We start from the raw sequence: 15,200 nt of genomic DNA, 5'->3' as shown, positions 1-15,200 counted from the left end.
TGTGTCTCTTAGGTCACCTATCCTCCCTGGCTCGTCTGGTTCCAAACAACCGCCTCAGGATGAGATCCCTTCAATGGCGGCTCAAGTCCCGGTGGAATCAAGGTTCCAATTCTCCGGACATTCTGATCCCAATGGGGTCTCTGGAACCGACGGATTTGCGATGGTGGCTGGTCGACGAGAACCTGCGGAAGGGAGTGAGTCTTCTCGTCCTCCCCCCGGAATTGACTCTGTTTTCGGACGCGTCAAAAGAAGGGTGGGGGCGCACGTTCTGAACCAGAGGGCCTCAGGCCTTTGGTCAGAATCAGAAAAGTGCCTACACATCAACCTGCTAGAATTGAAGGCCGTCTTTCTGGCTCTTCAGCAGTTCCAACGGTCCCTGGCGGGTCACTCCGTGGTGGTGATGAGCGACAACACCACGGTAGTGGCTTACATCAACAAGCAGGGAGGCACTTTTTCGCAGCAGCTATCCCATCTTGCAGTAGAGACTCTGAGGTGGACCGAAATCCACTCGATAACACTATCAGCTCGCTTCATTCCTGGCAAGAGGAATGTGCTCGCCGACAGTCTGAGCAGGGCCTCGCAGATAGTGAGTACCGAGTGGTCTTTGGATCCTCAGATAGCCAACAAAGTCCTGACTTTGTGGGGTTCCCCGACTGTGGACTTGTTCGCGACAGCATTGAACTTCAAGCTGACCCTGTACTGCTCCCCAGTCCCGGACCCCAAGGCACTCTGGCAAGATGCTTTCCAGCAACAGTGGGACAACATCGACGTGTACGCCTTCCCACCGTTCTGTCTGATGAGAACGGTGCTCAACAGGATCAGACTATCGGTCAACTGTTCGATGACTGGTAGCTCCGCTATGGCATCACGGGGAATGGTTCCCAGACCTCCTGCAGCTCCTGACGGAGCTCCCGAGGGAGCTTCCTCCACGACACGAGCTTCTCAGACAACCCCACTCCGGCGTCCCTCACAGGGCCGTAGCCTCGCTTCGGCTTCACGCCTGGAGACTATCCAGCGTCTCCTCGCGGAGAGAGGCTTTTCGCAACAGGTTGCGGAGAGAATGTCTCGGTACCTGCGAAGGTCCTCTGAGGGAGTCTACCAAGCAAAGTGGAGAGTCTTTTGTGGTTGGTGTCGTGGGAGGGGTATCTCTCCACTCGATGCCACTATTCCAGCAATAGCGGACTTCCTCGTGTATCTGCGGGAAGAAATGCGCCTTTCTGTCTCGGCAGTGAAAGGCTATCGCTCAACCTTAAGCTTGGCCTTCAGACTGAAGGGCGTGGATATTTCTTCATCGCTAGAACTCTCTTTACTCATACGTAGCTATGAGCTTACCTGCCCCCAGTCGGAAGTGAGACCTCCTCCTTGGAACGTGGTTCGAGACCTCCCTTCGAACCATTACGCCAGGCCTCCGATCGCCACCTGTCTTGGAAGACGGCTTTCCTACTCGCTTTGGCTTCGGCCAAGCGGGTTAGTGAACTTCATGGTCTCTCGTACGACATCGCCCATTCAAGGGGATGGGGGGAGGTAACGTTCAGGTTTGTCCCTGAGTTTGTTGCCAAGACTCAGAATCCTGGAGTGTCGGATCCTCGCTTCGACTTTCAGAATCGCGAGTCTCCGTTCTGTAACAAGCGACCCAGACCAGCTGCTACTATGTCCAGTGAGGTGTCTGAGACACTACTTGAAGAGAACGGCTGCAGTCCGTCCTCAAGTGCGAGCTTTGTTTGTGAGCACAGGCAGGACTAAGAGGAGGGTCACCAGGAACACCATCTCAGCTTGAATTCGAAGGGTTATCCACCATGCCTTGAATCCGGACCCTCCTCCGTCACGTCGCCCTAGGGCACACGACGTCAGGGGCATTGCTACGTCCCTAGCCTTCAAGAGAAACTTCTCTGTGACGCAGGTGCTTCAAGCTGGGGTCTGGAAGCGTCAGACGACCTTCATAGCCCACTACCTGCAGGACGTGACCCACAGGAGCCTCGATACCTTTTCTATCGGCCCTGTGGTGGCTGCACAACAGCTGGTCTAACCTCAGGCTCCTTTTTGGACAAGTAGCAGTAGGTTGAGGGCGTTGTTACCCGGTCTTAGTCTGCGTGAATGAAAGAGTATGTCTGACCCTTACTTCTTTCTTCATTCTCCCCTCTCTTGGGGAAGCAGCATCCTGGTCCTCGCATAGCTGACCTCGACCTCTGCAGGTAACCCATGCTTCTTTGTGCTCCTAGTATTAAGCTTAATACTGTTGCGTCTCCCATACCCTGACGAGGTGGTATTGGGAACGTCCTATCCTAGAATTCCTATCTGAAGGTCTCAAGGTCAACTTCATAGGACGAGTCACACTCTCCTCCACACACTGCTTATGTAGGCCACTCGTTCCTAGCGATGCTTGGAACTTGTGAGGTACAGGGGCTCCTTTTCTCTAGTGCTGCTCACAGAGGGATTGAGCCCCCGGGCAAGCCGAAGTCAGTAAGGCTGGGGACTTTCCACCCTTCCTAAGGGGTAAGTCACCCAATGTAAATAGCGTGGTTTGTATTTCGGTTACGGAACAAATGACAAATTCGAAGATAATTTGTATTTTTCCTAACCATACAAACCGTAGCTATTTACACATATGTGCCCGCCATCCCTGACCCCCAAGTCAAGTCCTACCTCTAAGTGAAGTGAAGCAAGTCACCGGTGTGTGGGGGGGGGAGGGGTAGCAAGCTACCCTTCCCCTACCCCCCGCTAACTAGCGCGGGGGTAATTAACCCTCGTTAAAACTAGTGGCTCGTCATTTCAGCTGCGCTAAAAGGTAAACCCAATGTAAATAGCTAAGGTTTGTATGGTTAGGAAAAATACAAATTGTCTTCGAATTTGTCATATTATTAATATCGTGGTCATTTTAAATGCTGTACAGATGTACAGTACTTTTTTTGGCCAGAGTAAATGGACATGTACTACAGTTTGGTCAATGGCATAGCCTGGCCGAGCAGTACACACCGTACGTTAATGAGTGTTCCGATTTAAAAATTTTCATTTGCATAATCAAGGGTGTCTACAATAACTTTTGGCTGAAAAAGTATTTGAGTGTGTAACAAGTTTAAGAATGTTAGGAGGGTTTATAAAAGCTTAATTATTATGACACTTACTACAAACCCTTTCGTTTATTATAGGGAATATACTTTCAGTAAAGCTGGAAACTATCTGTAAGACATTTAGCGAGGTATAACCACCCACTGCTAGTTAGCAGGTCCGACCAGCCACACTGCTCACACACTCCCCTGTGATATGTCTTCACTTTTCCTTTTGGCTCAAAGGAGTGTTATCAAACTGGATTTAACTTTTTGCTCTTTTAAGGAGTTCTTTGGTTTCAGGGATCTTGTCTTGCGAGCTTGTCTCGACCATGAAGGGTGCCAATGTGGCACCTTCATGTCGGCTACTGAGACTGATCCCCATTCTCTTTGTTTGTCCTTGAAGAGATCACTCTTGCTCACAGGACTCCTTGTAACGAGTGTTGGGAGTAGCCATCCTACAAAGGGGTGAGGTTCAGTAGTTGATGGTGGAAGAAGTCTAAAGGGTTACTTCTTTGGGATTTTCCTCGAAGAAGTAGTCCTGACTTCTTTCTCTATCAATTCGATCACTCTACTGACTCTGATTGCTTGTTCTCCTTCAGAGAACGATCGAGTAAGAGTGTTGGCCGCTTGACCCGCAGACAACCCTTAGGTGAGGACACTGTCGCTTCCCTCTGTGAAACAACACCGGCCACCACCTGCAATCTCTCTCCTGTGACAGCTTGCAAGTGGCATCTCCTGCCTTCCTGGGGGGATTTGGATCTCCCTGCTAAGGAATGGTTTTCGAGGGTACTAATGTAGTACTGTACAGTGAAGGGCACAGCATGAGTGGCCACCTGCCTCCCTTGGGGGTGACCACAGTTGTCCTTTCTAAGACTGGAGGTACTGCACCAAGAGAGCTTTTTGTGCCCTTAACTGCAGCACTCTTTCCATCTGTTCCCTTCGTCCCTACAGCTCTGGCATATGAAGCTGATTAAGGTTAGTCTTCTAAGCTCACTGATTACACAAACAGCTCTCAGATGTAGCTTGCTCATATTGCTGAGGGCCTGTATTGTTTGAAGCACTGAGCTTCTCTGTCCCATGTAAAGTTCCTCTCTCGCCCGCGAGCGAGGTCCTCCTCACTTATGGAGTTCTCCCATTCAGAACAAGCTCTCTGTTTGTCAGGCCTTGTTCCAGCTCTTAGGAACACAGATGGTGATGCTTAACTGCTTGCGGCTGCCACCTCTCCCATTGAGCCCCCAGGCCACAAGTCTTGTGACACCTAATCCTTTGAGGTTATTGCCTCAGAGGGTGATGCCGGCCGGCCACTTGTGGTCTGCGCCTCTCTCTCCCATCTTGTTTTCAGGGTCACAACGAGTCTCATGAGCTATAACCCTATGGGGTTATGGTCGCAGATGGTGATGACTGTCGACCGCTTACGGCCGCTGACTCTCACCATCGAGTCCATAGCGCACAACAAAGCTCTTGGAGTTTTGTGAGGTCAGGTCCTTCAGAACACCCTCTGGTTTTCCTTCCCTTACAGTGAAAAGCCTGGTTTTTCTTGCTGCGTGTTAGCTCACACAAAAATCTTTTCAGTCTTGCTCATGTCTCCTAATGCAGGAGCATACTAGGCAAGTCGAAAAACTCTTCTTGGAGCACTGACGAGTGTTCGTCTCATGCATAATCAAACAAACCCTCGCAGTGGAGTTCCTCATACCGATGAGGATCTGCTCAAATGTTGAGCACTGGCTACACTCCAATTCTTTTTCATGAGAGAGTCTACCTCAGACACTAAGCGTGAGCCAGGTGTGAGGGTGTGCTCCTGCCGCTGACGTGCTGGCAACACCTCTTACTTTATTCATGAGAGAGCCCACCCAGACATAAGCATTAGCAAGGTGTGCGGGTGAGCTCTTCTCCCTGACGAGGCCTGCGCAACTATAATTGCTTGCTAACACACCATAGTGAGGTTTTGGCACAAGTTACTGTACTTCAGTTGTGCATGCATTCTTGCATTTATGATTAGCAGATCTTGCCCGGGAGTTGGAAACCTGCAGCAATACTGTACAATGAGGTTTGTATAACAATTCCCGCGGAATTATTGCTGCAGATGGTAATACAGCACCTGCTAACCGCTAATTTTTCTGGGTTATTATCACTGATTTCTCCTCCCTACAGAATAGAGAGCTCATAGGAGCACTACCTCTTGCAGTCTCCGCCTCACCCCCGTCATGCTCTAAGGCCCAATGGTCTTGTAAGATATAACACTTTGAGGATTACCTTAAATCTCTACTCCTTACGGGATGGAATCAACTCATACTTATGTTTATGAATGATGGCAAATAAGGATTCGCTTACAGGTGTGCTTGTCCTGCCCACAAGACAGGCGGTCGGGCTATCTCCTACGGGCAACGAAGGTCTAGTCGCTTCGCTAGCTGCATGCGTTCCTCACTGGTGCACGCATGCTCATAAACATGTTCATGATGCTATGGCTAGGCAACGATCATTTCCTTTTGAATAATGATGTTGCACTTTGACGCTCACATACTATTCCCGTAAGTGACTCCACGAGCTACCTCTAAGGTCCTCACACATGTTAATGTGTTCACGATGCTCAAGCTCATGTACATGCACTTACCCTGAGTTAGCCATCTAAGTCTTGACCCTGACGGAATTTGAGTAAGAGATGTTAGACCAGGATGTCTCATGTCCAGAAGTTTCTGAAGTGCTGTTAACCATTACGGGGTAACCAGGCTCCTCTATTAGAGGTCCTCCAATGTAATTACAGAAATGCTTCATTTAACTGAATGGTAATTCCCTTGACGATTATTAGACTTAATAAACGAATTGGTTTTCATCTCGTCAAAATGTTATGTTAGCCTCACGTGGTTGAGATGGTGTAGGATCGAGTGTGCATACGCAGAGGTGTAGAGAGGCGTAACAAAGGAGTAGTTGTGTCTGCTGTCGAGAGTTTGTGATTGAGTGCACAAGGTAAACAAAGGCGTAGTTGTGTGAGCCTCGGGCGTAGCTGTGCGAGGTAAGCTCAGAGCGCACTCTTCAAGTCGACAACGATCAGTGTAGAGGGGAAACGGTGTTACTCCCCTTATTATTGTAAAATTCTTACCTTCTCCCTTGTTAAAGGTATGCACATGTTTTAGTTATAATTTATGTGTTTTAATAACACTTGATATCGTCTATTGTGGTTATCTTTTTAAATGTAATCAAATGTTACGATAATTTTGCCAGTATTGAAATGGCTTCATGCTGCGCTTGCATGTGGTTGGAATTGTGACACCAACCGTAAGTTAAGATGTGCAATATTATTCCCAGATTTGTGAAAGTGTATATTCTTGAGTTGCCAGGCTAACTGTGCAGTGTAACCAGTAGGTTAGGTAAGAGTACAGAGTAGCCTAGGCTATGAATTGCATGTTATTTGACATAGGATCGTTGTCCTAAATGAAGACTTTGTATTACAGGGTACCAGTTTGGCGTACCTGTCATGTACTAGCACTTGTAGAAGTAAGAATAAAAAGACCCCGGGAACCAGCCTTTCCCTCAACCTCCACTGCAAATGAAGATCCGTCCTTCTCCACAGCAAGAGTCAAGTTTAACTTTAAGTCTAGGCTTTGAGTATCAGCATATGCCTATGATGTACACGGTATTAGCCTATGCCAAGGTTTGGTTTGTTATAGATAGGCTAGCCAGGAATAAGTCGATTGTCCTAAATTGAATGGTGCCTCCGAATTAAGTAAGGACAATTGACGACAGTAAGAGTGTTCGTGAAAAGTCATGTGTGAAACGGCATGACACCAACATCACGGTAACACACATGTGCTCCTTCCCCTTCTGTCAGGAGGACACCTATTCTGGGAAGGGTATCGACAGAGCAATCAATGACCCTGATAGCGCCACAGTGGCAGCAGGCAGAATAGCACCCAAATCTATTCTTTCCTGCAGAGATATTGAGAGAAATGTTCTCTCTTTTTCAGAGCTACTCTTACAACCTCACTCAGGGATTCACCATGATCAGTCTTGTCCCTACAACCCCTCGCCTGGAGGGTATTCAACACCACCTCCCTCAGAGTCTTTGTGCAATTAATAACAAAAGGATGAATGGATACCCCCACAGGATGTCGTTCGCCTCTCATCAGGCGAAGTGGTTCATCTACTAAGGTTGAGGTCGCGGAAAGAAGTCTTGCTCTGCTCGAGATCTCTCTCTTCACAGGAAAACGAAGCTTGCTGTACCTCAGGGAGGAAAGACCTGCTCGGTCTCGACTGTGACAGAATGCCACTAGGCTTTAAGCCTCGCTGTTAGACTAAGCGGAGATAACTTTTCCTATTTGAAGGAATTGTCTCTCCTCATACGGAGTTTTGAGCATACCCATCTTCAGCTAGAAGTTAGACCTCTTCCATGGAACGTAGTCCACGTACTACAATCCCTGAAAGGAGCACCTTATGAACCGCTGTGTTGGTCACCAGACCATGACCTGATACTTGAAACTGGCTTCCTTCTCACTCTCGCTCGACGAAGAGAATCAGCGAGTTTCATGGTCTTTTTTACAGAATCACCCATTCAAAGGGAGAGGGACAGGTAACATTCAGCTTTGTCCATGAGTTCATTGCTAAGACTCAAAATCCGGCTGTAGTAGTTCCTAGATATGGGGTCTTCCGGATTGAGTGTCTTCTTTCTGTAACTGATGACCCAGATCAGCTGTTACCATGCTCAGTGAGGGCATTGCAATCAAAATTGACGACATATCACAGGTGAGTGTGTGAGAAGGGTGGCTGCTCTGCCCCCGTTAACTAGTGGTAGGTGGTTATACCTTGCTAAGTCTTATGGCTAGTTCCAGCTTCTCCAAAAGTATATTCCCCATAAAGAGCTCAAGGTTTGTATTGTTACGAAAAATACAAATTATTTCCAAATTGGCTATATTTATTAAGAAAATAAAAAATATATGTAGAACTTTTAAAATAATGAAAAAAAGATATACTGCAGGTTTTTTCATCTACTTCGTGGTTTTTCAGCTATCCCTGGGGTCCTGGAACTGAACACCCGAGATAGCCGAGGGAATACTGTATTGAATTTTCCCAGTTCGCAGGAGGAACTTGTCAGCGCCATAGTTCCTGAAGACAAGAATATGCACACAGGTCCCTGAATACCTGTATCCTTGGCTCTGTGGTAGTTACTCAACAGATTATGTAGCACGGAACCTCCCTCACAGGACAAGAGACATTTCGTCGAAAATAGCAGTCACGTCATAAGGCTAGAATGAGAAGGAAGATGAACTGGTCTTTCTACCCCTTGTTTTCTTCGCCTTCTATGGAGTGAATCAGTCTCCGTTATCAGCAGGATCGAAACCTAGATGCAGGTAAGCCACACGATAAAGCAACTTTTCTTAACAAATAGTATTTGTTTAGGCATATCTCTCCTTCTTCCCAGAGAAGGGGCTGATGGTCAAATTTATGCAACACATTTATTATAATGACCATACATTCTGACTTCCTGTCTTTGACACGGATATAGGTTTATTTCTATTAATCTCCCCTGATGTTCATATCACTTCTTCTCCAGAAACCTGGTTTAATTGATGCTTACCTGTAACATTTTTGAAAATTTCCCATTTTCTTTCACTTCAATAATTACATAACCCTGAAGGCCAGTTTACATGGGGATAGTTCACTGGCACCAGTAACTAGCAGCAAGTAAACTTTCCAGGATAGTAAGCGTTTGCACAAGGACACTTTGCCTTTGCACGGGGATCATTTGCTGATGGCAGTAAATTGTCCGTGTAAATCGGCCTTTAACAAGGGAATGGAACCCTCTAGTGCTAAGGGCGAAAAGCCGAGGTTGCTGCCTCTATTAATCTAGTCATTCAGTTATCTTACTCAACTGGCCATGATCACACTTAGATTGTTTAGCCTGGCACAAGCTCTCGGAATGGATGAGAAATATGAATCCGTTAGATCAATGTCAAAACCAATATGGAAGATCTTTCCCAAGTCTGACTTGATTGTAGTAATGGTATTGGCTGCCAGGCCAGATTCGAAGAGAGTTCTGAAGAATGTCAGAGTTCGGTTCAGCGTCATTGTCTCAACTTGGGAATCTTTCAAGAATTCATCTAATTTCATGATAGCTGAGTCATATTGACGGAGAGTAGAGTCCTTTTTGGCAGATTCCAGGAAAATAGTATTCAAAGAATCGATGTTTGTACCACGTTGGGCTGCGAACTTCATGAACTCCATAAAGTTAGGGCATTCAGAATCCTTGAGGAAGCGAACACGTTGCGAGTTTGCACTGTCTTTGTTATCACCGGATTGGGAATCCGCGGGGGGCGGAGATCTAGTTCTAGCAACAAGGGGAACCAAGTGCTCTTGGGCCAGTTGGGGGCTACGAGAGCCACTCGACCTTTGACGGATCTGAGTTTGTGCAGAACTTTCAGCAGGAGATTCACCGGAGGAAACAGATAAAACGTCTTCCAGGTATTCCAATCTAGAATCATAGGGTCCGTGGCATAAGCCTGAGGGTCCAGGTGACAGGTGCCACTTGTGCATTGCCGCCATGGGAAAAAAAAAAAAAAAAAAACTTCAACATGATGTGGTTTATCTGGGCTGATCAGGAGCCCTCTCTGTTGAGGCAGTGTACTATGCCTGCACTGTCGAGAACCAGTCTGATATGGAGATTCCTGGCTGGGTTGAGACGTTTTAAAGTGAAGAAGACTGCCATGATTTCTAGGACGTTGACGTGTATTTGTTGAAAGACCGGTGACCATAACCCTTGGACTTTCTTGTGTTGTAAAGGAACCGACTTGGAAAGATTCTTGATCTTTCCAAGTCTGCAGACTTTTTCTCAGGGTTGGGGAAAGGCGAGCACGTCTGTCTCGGCGTATTGCGGTTGCTCTGGAGCGCCACACCCTGTTTATGTCCCTGAGTTTGGACCTCAGGATGATGTCTGTCACGGAGGTGAAGTGTAAAGAACCTAGGATCTACTCTCGGCTTCCTTGGAAGGCCAACTTTCCCCTGAGAAATTTGTTTGTATTCCTCCCTATCACCTTCCTTTTGGCTTTGGGGAGGCACAGCCTATGGGAGCACAGGTCCCCTTGTAGTCCCAGCCATTGAAACTTGGTCCCTGGGACCAGGCGGGATTTCCCGAGGTTGACTTGGGATCACAGTTGCCGAAGGAAGGTGAGGACTTTGTCGTTGCTACGCGGGAAATCTGGGCATTTTCTGACCAGATTAGCCAATCGTCTAGATAGGCCACTACCTGTACCCCTGAGTTCGGAGCTCTTGAATTACTGTCTCTGCTAATTTGGTGAAGATTCTGCGTGGTATGTTGAGCCCCAATAGCATCAGTTTGAATGCATGGGCTTGTTTGCCTAGCTTGAAGCCCAGAAAGGACGAAAATGCCTTGCTATTGGAACGTGATAGTAGGCATCTGTAAGATCGATGGATGTGGTGACGGCCCCACGGGGAAGTAAGGTCCACACCTGCGAGACAGTAAGCATATGGAATTTGTCGCAACGAATGAAGGAATTTAAACGAGACAGATCCCGGATTACTCTCCGTTTGTCTGTGCCTTTCTTTGGCACGCTGAACAAGCGTCCGTGAAATCTTAAGCGACGTATACTTTGGATTGCATTCTTTAGTAGCAGATCTTTTGTGAAGGAACGCAGTTCTTTCGTGAACTGAGACCGGTTGAACCACTTGCAGAGGTTGCCTGAATTGGGAAGATTGGAAGGGCCTCAATCTCTTCCTACCTTGAATTGGGGTACTAGTAGGCTCATATCTCCTCTTTGAAACCAGGCCCCACCTAACGTTGAGGTTTTGGTTGGCTCTAGCTGCCTCGCTAAGGACCGAGTTAACTAAGTCCCCTGGTTGAAAAGATCCGGACCCCAGACTGGAGCTTTGATGAGCCTATTAGGTTCGTCCCTAATCGTGGCTTCGGATAGAACGTGTCGTCGACGATGGGTCCTGGCATTTGCAAAATCATAGGCGTCAGCCATAAAGTTTTGCAAAAGTGACTTAGTGAGGACCCTAAGGAGGTCCTCCTCGTTGTAAGTGGCGACAGTCAATTCCGAAAGGGCAACTGAATTAAGGGATCTGCTGAATCAACACCTCGATTCATATTCCAATTTGATGAGAGACTCCGGGAAGTTGGGAAGCCGTTCGCTGAACTGCGTCGAGGCACAGTCCGGGCTCAACTTACCTACCGAGAAGGTAGCTTGGACGCTCCGCCAACATTCACCGTCTCCCGGAAAGAGAAGGGAGGGTAAGTCGGTCTCCCTGAGGTGAGGTAAAGGCTTCTCTTCCTTGATAGGCTGAAAGACCGTCTCTATGATCTTGGTCGCACATGGGGTAGGGGTCTGGTCGTCGGCCACAAACATAGTATATGAACGTTTGTAGGCCGTAATCATAGTGTTCAAGCAATCCCCAACCAAGACAGACTGTGCCTGTTCTTTAGGAAATTTAACAGTTTCCTCTGGGCCCTTAACCAATCGAATCAGAGCCTCTTTCTTGAGGCGAGCGTAGCCGGGGAAGGGGAATTCAAGACCTGGCGGGTAGAATTCATAATCCGCAAGAAGCCGGGTACCGAAATCTCCGAGGGACAACATACCCTCCGAGAAGGGGGCATGCACTGCCAACCTCCAAGGGTTATTCTTATTGAAAGGGGGAAGCTTGGAGGCGTCGGGGATGGGGTATTGCTGCTGTGGCGGTGGCAGCCCCGAGCGCATGAGTCCCTTAACTAGGCTCTTCATAGAAGCTATTCTCTCTTGTGATTGTCGCGTATGAGACGATAGTATCGACTCAAAACGAGCAAACATCTTCTCGGAAAATACACCGGCCAGATGATTCCGTTGGGGGGGAAACAGGTGCCAGAACGGAGATACTCCGTGAGAGGTTGAAGGCGCAGCAATTGGGTCTTAAGAGAGACTGGTGGAGGAAGATTTAGCCTTCGAAGCTGATGATTTCGAAGACTTGTGTTCCTTGGAAGACTTGTGGGTCGTATATAAATTCTTACGATGAGCCTTCACCTTGGGGATAAAAGGCCGGGGATTGAGACCAGTCCCGGTTGTCCCTGGAAAACCTCGAAAAGAAGAGTGTTCTGAAGGAGAAGAGAAAGCCGGGCTAGGGATAGGAATCTTAGCACGGGAACCACTTGACTCACCTACGTCCCTACCTGCGTCGGGATCATCAAGAGCCATGGATTCCACATCGAGGTTGAGGGTAGAGACGTCTTCAGTAAGGGTGCCGCCCGTCTCTTCTTGGTTCGGGGCTGGAAGAAGGGATTCGAACCTCTCGATGAAAGGATCCGCCAATTCTTCGGGGACCGCAGGTGAAGTTTTAGCATGTGGTAGAGACGGGAACACCATTCCCAGGCGGATATAAGGCTGTGTGGCCTTCAGGTTGAGGGCGAACCCGTCAATCCAGATCTTGAGGGTAGCCCGAGCTGTATCTTTCTCAAGTTGGGAGCACTGAAAGAGAACAGACTATTAGCGAGGGATATTTGTGCCAAAGAAAGTGAAGAAGTCCAAGGACTTCGTAGACACTAAGTGAAAGGCATGCGGGAAGTCCAGAGGACTAGTGGCCTTAAAATTAATATTTAAAATTAATGTTAACTCCCTAAAGTCTGTATCAATGAAAATGTACTCACTGAGTCAGATGTTAGAGTGGAGGTCATTGTGTAGCAGACTACACAAGCGTCTGGATGCCATACAGCTAAGCCATCCACTTGGACAGAACAGTGGGCGTGTGAATGACACATGTCATGGCCGCAGGGTTGGAAGATGACAGCGGCACATGCCGTCAATGCACAGCATACAGTCTGTAAAATAAAAGATACATGAATATCTTAAAGGAAAGCAAATTAGGGGCCTGGAGGCCCCGGTGCTTAAAATATATATATATATATATATATATATATATATATATATATATATATATATATATATATATATATATATATATATATATATATATATATATATATATATATATATATATATATATATATATATATATATATATATATATATATATCATGATAAAAATGTTTTATATGTATTCATCAGGAATCCTGAATGAAAGCAAATAGGGGCTCGGGGCCCCGAATTCTTAAATTATAGCCAAATCATGCTAAAAAATTTACATATCAATATCATGATAGAAATGTTTTATATATATATATATATATATATATATATATACATATATATATATACATATATATATATATATATATATATATATATATATATATATATATATATATATATATATATATATATATATATATATATATCTATCTATCTATACCCATATACAGTACATAAATCAGGAGTCCTGAATGAGAGGGAAAAATGTTTTATATATATACATCAGGAATCCTGATGATAAAAATGTTTGTATATATATACATCAGGAGTCCTGAATGAAAGCAAATAGGGGCTCGGGGGCCCCAGGTGCTTGAATGATATCAAGATCATGATAAAGATTTATCTATCAATATCATGATAAAAATGTTTTCCATATATACATTAGGAATCCTGAAGGAAAGCAAATAGGGGCTCAGCCTCGGGTGCTTAAGTGATATCAATATCATGATAGAAGATTTATATATCAATATCATATCTTATATATAGCCATAAAGTTTCTTGAATGTAAGCAAATCGGGACCGTGGGGTCCGGATTGCTTAAGTATCTATACCAAAATAATGATATAAATCTTTTATAAGTCATATATCAAATAAATGATAAAAATTATTCATATATAATGCCTTAATAATTGAATGAAGGCAAATTAGGGGTCCCCCCAGGGGACCCCGGTGTTTAAAAAATCAAATAACAGCTTTACTTGATTATAAAATTATTAAATCAAATTAAATTAATGAATTAAATTAAGTCAAACCTTATTCGTGAGCATATCATGGAAGGCAAGGTCGAGAACTAGGATCGTATATAATAGATAAAAGTGACTAAAATATAAAGGGAATCCAAGTAATAATGAATAACGTTGGCTCCGGGTCTCAACTAAAAAACTCGACCGAATGGTAATGAATAAAAGCTACTCCCGGGGATCCCGTAATGGAAGTCTTTAAACATATATACTATATATATCTATATGAGGTCCGTGAGGTGCATGACAGAGGGGGGGGGATCTTAAAAGGGTCCGTGAAGTGCGGGACCAAGCGGGAGAAGCCCGTACACAACTTAATATTAAATAACATGACAAGGTACCACGGAACGAGTCGAGACTCCCCGCCGATCGTCAGCCAAACGAGCGACGGAAAGAAACGACTACGACCGGGTAGAGTAGTGGGGAAACGTAATGTACGTTAATGAATAATAATAGAATGCCTCTCAGAACAACGGAAAACCGCCCGTGCAAAGCGGATGCCCCCGGGAGGAGAACATAGGCGCTTATAAGATATCGGCGGGAGGAGGCTAGGAGTAGGTAGGCTCTGAGACGATATCAGGTATACCAACCTGCCAGACCCACGAGTGATATGATCACGTGGAAAGGTTAAAAACACTATAAAAAACATAACACATGGTAAATAAGAGAGGAAGGCATGCTGGATGATAATAACAATAATAAAATTAGCTATAAATCAATCGTAAAACAAACGAGGGCGCGAACAAGAGACAGAAAAGAACAAGCCTGACGGCGCTAGGAGTAGGCAGGGCTACCAACAGAACACAGGGTCAGTGAAGTGCTAACAAAATGAAAACTAAATTGTAATAACTGACTCATGAAAGCCCCTCGAACTAATGCAATCATACGAATGATGTTAAAATAGTAAGCGAGTCCGTGGCGTGAGAACGTAAATAAGCTAAGATATGATATGTGGAAAAGAACGCCGATGGCGATCAGGCATGCCAACCTCCAATATACGCACATGAATATGAAATAACTGATATCATAAAACAGGACAATATAAAATTGATACGGTGTGTGAACCGTGGAGATCCATAAAGTTCACAACGAGAAACAATCGGTATGGAGGACTAATTGAAAATCGTTAGAACGAACGAGAGAGAGAGAGGAAGGAGCCTGTACCGAGGGAGACCCAGCAAGGTCGTGAATAAAAACTGAATAATATAAACAAAAACGGACAAGGCCCCCTCCAAAATCTCAAAACTCATAACTCTGGTACTTAACTTAGATGTAGGGACAGTGGAGTC

The 15,200-nt window shown here is 45.7% G+C and overlaps 1 long non-coding RNA gene across 1 annotated transcript in view; it reads left to right on the top strand.

Annotated features, from left to right (window-relative positions):
• LOC137645625 (uncharacterized) overlaps positions 1-15,200 on the top strand; it is a 71,905-nt gene that overhangs the window by 20,338 nt on the left and 36,367 nt on the right. The window contains exon 2 of the long non-coding RNA XR_011045320.1: positions 8,046-8,389. This is a non-coding gene — a long non-coding RNA (uncharacterized lncRNA). The remainder of the gene's footprint in view (positions 1-8,045; positions 8,390-15,200) is intronic.

Source organism: Palaemon carinicauda, chromosome 8, assembly GCF_036898095.1.
Source record: "Palaemon carinicauda isolate YSFRI2023 chromosome 8, ASM3689809v2, whole genome shotgun sequence".
Taxonomy (NCBI): Eukaryota; Metazoa; Arthropoda; class Malacostraca; order Decapoda; family Palaemonidae; genus Palaemon; species Palaemon carinicauda.
The sequence above is the reverse complement of the archived record's forward strand: the minus strand, read 5'-3'. Positions and strand labels throughout refer to the sequence as shown.